The sequence below is a fragment of the Salmo trutta genome, chromosome 15 (assembly GCF_901001165.1).
Source record: "Salmo trutta chromosome 15, fSalTru1.1, whole genome shotgun sequence".
Classification (NCBI taxonomy): Eukaryota; Metazoa; Chordata; class Actinopteri; order Salmoniformes; family Salmonidae; genus Salmo; species Salmo trutta.
Window position 1 is genome coordinate 37,565,160 of NC_042971.1, and position 7,010 is coordinate 37,572,169.

A 7,010-nucleotide genomic window follows, 5' to 3' on the forward strand; every position below is an offset into this window, starting at 1 on the left:
CCCTGGCTACCTGACCCTGATGAGACCACTATCACCATATGATCTTGCTCAGATGTGGCATGACAAAGAATGACAATGGTGTACATTTATACATGATATTATCCATGATTAGAATCAATGGTTCAACAATTGAAATTACCATTATTTCCAGCTCCCAGACTGTAGCCTACCCATCAACTCAATATGGAACTTTGTATCCATTCACTGATTGTTATAATATACAGCAAAATGTTCCTGAGCCCTGTAGACTGGTCTTCCCTGGCTGTCTGACCCTGCAGGGGAACCTGTCCTGCTAAGACATGATGAGCATAGTGTTATGCAATGACTGTGCACCATGACAGTGAAGCTTGTAAAGCTGTGTATATCGTGTACGTGTGAAAAGTAAGGAATTAGCTAGGGAAACTGACAGATCAATAATGTTAGATTGCTATACTGACTAATAAAAACTCACACTGTGCTGAAAAAATGTCAGAATATTGGTCTTCAATGGTTTGGCTGCTGGTTTCATCGTTTGATTCAGGGCTAGTGAAATTGAGGCAAAAATAAAAGCTAATTTTAGTTGGCTAGCTCTGCTAACTAATGGTACAATGGTACATCATCAAATGTACTTCTGTTGAAATGGGACAAAACATTTCCATACACACAACAGCTGTTAGATACTGCTACCTGACAGATAGATATAGGCTAGCTAGAGCTGAACTGGCTGTGGTAGCTACTAGCTAGCTAACTAGCTGCTAGTAGTTCATTCACTTCAGCCGAAGGGGGTGAAACATTAGCTCACGTAAAATTTCAGTTACACTACTAGCTCAGCACTGGAAATATATTTTCTTCTTTCTGTCAAACAGAAGTTACCTTGCCAGCTAGATCAGTCAACTAAAGAGTAGCCAGTCTCTGCTCTCCTTGCTCTTACAACTTGGACTAAAAGCACAACACAGACAGCAGCTCTGTTCATCTCTCCCGTGCTGGTCCTATACACCACCCTTTCAGAAGCTTTGCCTTCACACAGCCTGTCTACATGCTCTGTGGTCTCTGTGCAGTCCTAAATCCAGCCGGCTCAAACCAAAAAACAGCCTACCCGACCGCTCTGAGGCGTCCGCATGGTCCTAAAGCACACCGGAGCTGTGTTTTTTGTATCACAGTGCAATGATAAAACTGGGAGTAACAAAAATGCAATTTTAGAATGTGGGGGGGTCAACTTTCACCCATGCGCAGTGAAAGTTGCACCCCTGTATTATAATGACGGCATACCAAACATCTTAGAGGAATGGGTCAAAATGGCCTAATTGTCATGGTGTACAGATGGTGAAAATGAGGATTCGTTACAAGTGAATGCTCTGTTCTGTGTCAGGTTCTCCAAATTGCTTTATTTGATCAACTTGCACAGATTAACTGCACTGAACCCTGTTTGTGTTGATATTAGTACAATTATAATACTAGCACACCTATCATTTTAGGTGAATGTATCAAAATGGCCCAATTCTCATTGTATACAGCAGGCTGCTCACTTCATCAAGAAACTTTTGGAAATAACTTGTTGTCACGTCCTGACCAGCAGATGGAGCTGTTGTAGTAGTTTGGGGGTCTGGACGTGGCAGTCTTGTGTGTGTGTTTGATTGTTCTGTGTGTCTTGTGACTCCTGATCAGGAACAGCTGGGGATCGTTGTTCCTGATTGGGAGTCATATATGTAGGAGTATGTTTGTCACTGGGGTTTGTGGGTGGTTGTTTTGCACTGCGTTTTCAAGCCTGCAAACTGTTGCTGCTGCTGTCGTGTTTTTTTGTTTCCTGTGGATGCTTTACTCCTTTTGTTGGATAATTAAAGATGAGTATTCACATACCTGCTGAGCCTTGGTCCATTTATGAAGACAGCCGTGACACTTGTTCAAAATCAAATAAAATCAAATGTTATTTGTCCCATGCACTTAATAAAACAGGTGTAGACCGTACAGTGAAATGCTTACTTACAAGCCCTTAACCAACAATGCAGTTTTAAGAAGAAGAAAAAAAGTGTTAAGAAAGTATACTGCTCAAAAAAATAAAGGGAACACTTAAACAACACAATGTAACTCCAAGTCAATCACACTTCTGTGAAATCAAACTGTCCACTTAGGAAGCAACACTGATTGACAATAAATTTCACATGCTGTTGTGCAAATGGAATAGACAACAGGTGGAAATTATAGGCAATAAGCAACACACCCCCAATAAAGGAGTGGTTCAGCAGGTGGTGACCACAGACCACTTCTCAGTTCCTATGCTTCCTGGCTGATGTTTTGGTCACTTTTGAATGCTGGCGGTGCTTTCACTCTAGTGGTAGCATGAGACGGAGTCTACAACCCACACAAGTGGCTCAGGTAGTGCAGCTCATCCAGGATGGCACATCAATGTGAGCTGTGGCAAAAAGGTTTGCTGTGTCTGTCAGCGTAGTGTCCAGAGCATAGAGGCGCTACCAGGAGACAGGCCAGTACATCAGGAGATGTGGAGGAGGCCGTAGGAGGGCAACAACCCAGCAGCAGGACCGCTACCTCCGCCTTTGTGCAAGGAGGAGCAGGAGGAGCACTGCCAGAGCCCTGCAAAATGACCTCCAGCAGGCCACAAATGTGCATGTGTCTGCTCAAACGGTCAGAAACAGACTCCATGAGGGTGGTATGAGGGCCCGACGTCCACAGCTGGGGTTTGTGCTTACAGCCCAACACCGTGCAGGACGTTTGGCATTTGCCAGAGAACACCAAGATTGGCAAATTCTCCACTGGCGCCCTGTGCTCTTCACAGATGAAAGCAGGTTCACACTGAGCACGTGACAGACGTGACAGAGTCTGGAGACGCCGTGGAGAACGTTCTGCTGCCTGCAACATCCTCCAGCATGACCGGTTTGGCAGTGGGTCAGTCATGGTGTGGGGTGGCATTTTTTTGGGGGGCCGCACAGCCCTCCATGTGCTCGCCAGAGGTAGCCTGACTGCCATTAGGTACCGAGATGAGATCCTCAGACCCCTTGTGAGACCATATGCTGGTGCGGTTGGCCCTGGGTTCCTCCTAATGCAAGACAATGCTAGACCTCATGTGGCTGGAGTGTGTCAGCAGTTCCTGCAAGAGGAAGGCATTGATGCTATGGACTGGCTCGCCCATTCCACAGACCTGAATCCTATTGAGCACATCTGGGACATCATGTCTCGCTCCATCCACCAACGCCACGTTGCACCACAGACTGTCCAGGAGTTGGCGGATGCTTTAGTCCAGGTCTGGGAGGAGATCTCTCAGGAGACCATGCACCACCTCATCAGGAGCATGCCCAGGCATTGTAGGGAGGTCATACAGGCACGTGGAGGCCACACACACTACTGAGCCTCATTTTGACTTGTTTTAAGGACATTACATCAAAGTTGGATCAGCCTGTAGTGTGGTTTTCCACTTTAATTTTGAGTGTGACTCCAAATCCAGACCTCCATGGGTTGATAAATTGGATTTCCATTGATTATTTTTGTGTGAATTTGTTGTCAGCACATTCAACTATGTAAAGAAAAAAGTATTTAATAAGATTATTTCTTTCATTCAGATCTAGGATGTGTTGTTTAAGTGTTCCCTTTATTTTTTTGAGCAGTGTATTTACTAAAAGTTCAAATAAACTGAGCATGCACCCCTGAGGGGCCCCATGTTGAGGATCAGCGTGGTAGATGTGTTGTTACCTACCCTTACCAACTGAGGGCGGCCCGTCAGGAAGTCCAGGATCCAGTTGCAGAGGGAGGTGTTTAGTCCCAGGGTCCTTAGCTTGTTGAACATGTTGAACACTGAGCTGTAGTCAATAAATAGCATTCTCACATAGATGTTCCTTTTGTCCAGGTGTGAAAGGGTAGTGTGGATTGCAATAGAGATTGCATCATCTGGGGCGGCAGCGTAGCCTAGTGGTTAGAGCGTTGGACTAGTAACCAAAAGGTTGCAAAATCAAATCCCTGAGCTGACAAGGTACACATCTGTCGTTCTGCCCCTGAACAAGGCAGTTAACCCACTGTTCCTAGGCCATCATTGAAAATAAGAATTTGTTCTTAACTGACTTGCCTAGTTAAATAAAGGTAAAATAAAAATCTGTAGATCTGTTGGGGCTGTATGCAAATTGCAGTGGGGCTAGGGTGTTGTGTGTTGATGTGAGCCATGACCAGCCTTTCAAAGCACTTCATGGCTACAGATGTGAAAATATAGATTTGACACTGAAAAACAATAGTTTTAAAAGAATCTACGGATTCATTCATTGTGTTTTAGGATAAAATCTTTATTTCACAATAACAGTGAGGAATTCATAGCAGATTTCTCATACAAGTATAGTTCTACTACTAAAATCCTGCATGAGTGATTGCAAATGACAATTTGCGAAAAACATACACTATTGGTAAAATTCATTTGGTCTATGCAACATTCACTATGTTGGGTAATTGCAACACATTTTAGCAGCAAGTTGGTGATTTAGATGTGAATTAGATGTTCCACTCAAAAATAGTTTCCCTACTTACCTTCGCTGCATTCAATATGTCTGCATCAGATTTTTGACAAGTTCATTTAGGTTTTAGAGGTGATGTTCCTCTCAAAATACAAAGAGATCACCTGGTTCGAGTGAATGGCACAGCACTCCGTTTAGGCAAGGAGGTAGAACATAAACAGTGACTGCAGCAGATTGCAGTCAGGTCTGATTTTGAACACCTCGGCTATGGCAGTGAAGGAGTCACACAGCCGGTCAGTCCCCTCAGCCTGGAGGAGAGCATAGATAGGACAGACAAACTGTAATAGCAGTATACATTACAATACACACCAGTAACAGTATCAGCGGAAATAGCAGTGAAAAGGTGACTTAATTACATCAGAAATAATACGTTTGGCTGAAATTGACTGAATAGTTAGATCAAGAGGTGTGCATTTTCTGATGAAGATCTCCTTGGGGAAAAATACTCTAATATATTACATTTACAGCAGTGAGTGTCCGGAAGAGGAAGTGCTCTCTCTTTCCTCTCGTTTGCGTTTTTAAATGTGACCCTTTTCTGCATCACGGTTTTGATGCACTCAATCACCAATCTGCGATGGGCTTTGCTGGTAATTTCCTATTTCAAAAATAAATCTTGGGATGTACTTGGACACATCATCAGTGATCAGTAACCTGAGGTCATCGGGTGTTCCATGTCTTTCAACATCATACACCCTCGCCCAGGCGACCCAGCCATGGTTGATCAAGCCCCGACTTGTGTCCAAGTAGCTTGTCTATTTAACCCACGGATCATTCCTCTTGGTCCACAGCCACCTAGATTCTCTTTCAGCTGCCTCTGTGGCGGTCTTGATAGTCTTCCTCATGTTTGCCCCAGTGATGCCCAGTATTGCTGTTGAGGGATTGACCAGCGAACCCTCTGCAGCCCACTTCGATAGGCTCACACCTTGCTCTCCACCCCTGCCTGTGGCACTGCTCCACTAGGTCCTTGTACTTCGCCCTCTTTCTTTCGTTGGCTTCCTCAATGTGGTCCTCCCAAGGGACGGTGAGCTTCAGTAAGATTACCTGCTTCGAGGTTTCGGAAAGCAGCACAATATCTGGCCTCAGTGTAGCCGCTGGAATGGTGTTTGAGAACTTGAGCTGCTTTCCCAGGTTGACTTTCAGCTCCCAGTCTTGAGCTATTGCGAGAATATCTGTGGAGGTTCTTGTAGCTGGTGTTGACTTTTCCCCGGCTCTGACAAATGTGATGGCCTGCTTCACTAGTCGGAGGCACTTGCAGTGGCTGATTCCACTGCAGCTGAGGATGTGCTTGAGTGTTCCTCTCTTCAGGTGCAGAGGGCATGATGGTGAATGGACCTTTCCTCAGCAGAGCAGGTTAGATGGGCTTGGTAGAACATAATAAACTGCCTGGATAAAGAACTTGATTTGATGGGTCTCGGCCTTCCACTGCTCTGACCATGTGACCTTATGCTACACCACTTGCTCTCATCTTGTCCAGGCTCCTTGTTTCGCCACATTCTGACCATCTTGCTGGCTCCCTCCTCCTCAACTGCAGCTTGCACTTCCTCCTGCACCAGCATCTGCTTGTCTTTCCCTTTGGCCTTGTCATAGCATGGTGTTGTAATACCACCAAGTACAGCACTTCCGAGAGTCACTTAACCCACCACTACACTGTGCCGTACCCATGACTCAACCACTGCTTCTTGAACCCTCCACGACCTTCCTGTCCTCACCTCTATACCGGTCTGGGAGACATTTGGGTCATTTGACTCCCTATATTGTAGCACCTCCCTTGTACAGGTCACCATGAATTCCTCATTCAGGCTGCTGATGGGTGGCTTCAGTTTGTTCATCTGACTGTACAGGCAATGTTGCTCAGGCTTCGAGGTAATCCCAGCTATTTGCGGAGGTAAGGGAAGACCCCCATGAAATGGACAAAAATGAATGGCAACTTATTGGCATTGGGCGAACCATATACACAATTGCAAATACCACTCAAATGGATGGCAGTTCATCAAAAGCATATTGCAAGCAGAACATGGCAAATGCCAAGTGTCCTACTGCAAAAATCCCAAAAATGGCAAGTGCGCTCCACCGTAGATTTTCATATGGCAAATGGTCACATAGTCAGGTCCCAAGGGTGAAATTGAGAAAATCTCATTTATTTCAACATTTTAAAACCTCATTAAAAGTGCTTTTTGGACCGTATTTTGTTTTTTGTTTTTGATTTTTGTTTGATGTTTTGGATTTTTTTGGTCAATTATACATATGTAATAATCATATGGACATACATTTGTATTATTTTATTGAGTTTGTCCATAAGGCCTATGTTTTGTCCATTTGCAATATATGATCATAGGAAGTCGGCTTCCAAACCCAAAAGTCAGTGAACCATGTTGTCACGCCCTGACTTTAGATATCTTATTTATTCTCTGTTTGGTTAGGTCAGGGTGTGACTCGGGTGGGAATATCTGTTTTCTATTTCTTTGTTTTTGAGCCGAGTGTGGTTCCCAATCAGAGGCAGCTGTCTATCATTGTCTCTGATTG

The 7,010-nt window shown here is 44.6% G+C and overlaps 1 pseudogene; it reads right to left on the reverse strand.

The window, feature by feature from the left end:
- Positions 1-5,239: 5,239 nt before the first annotated feature.
- On the reverse strand, positions 5,240-6,390 carry LOC115148286 (uncharacterized; annotated as a pseudogene).
- Positions 6,391-7,010: the final 620 nt, after the last annotated feature.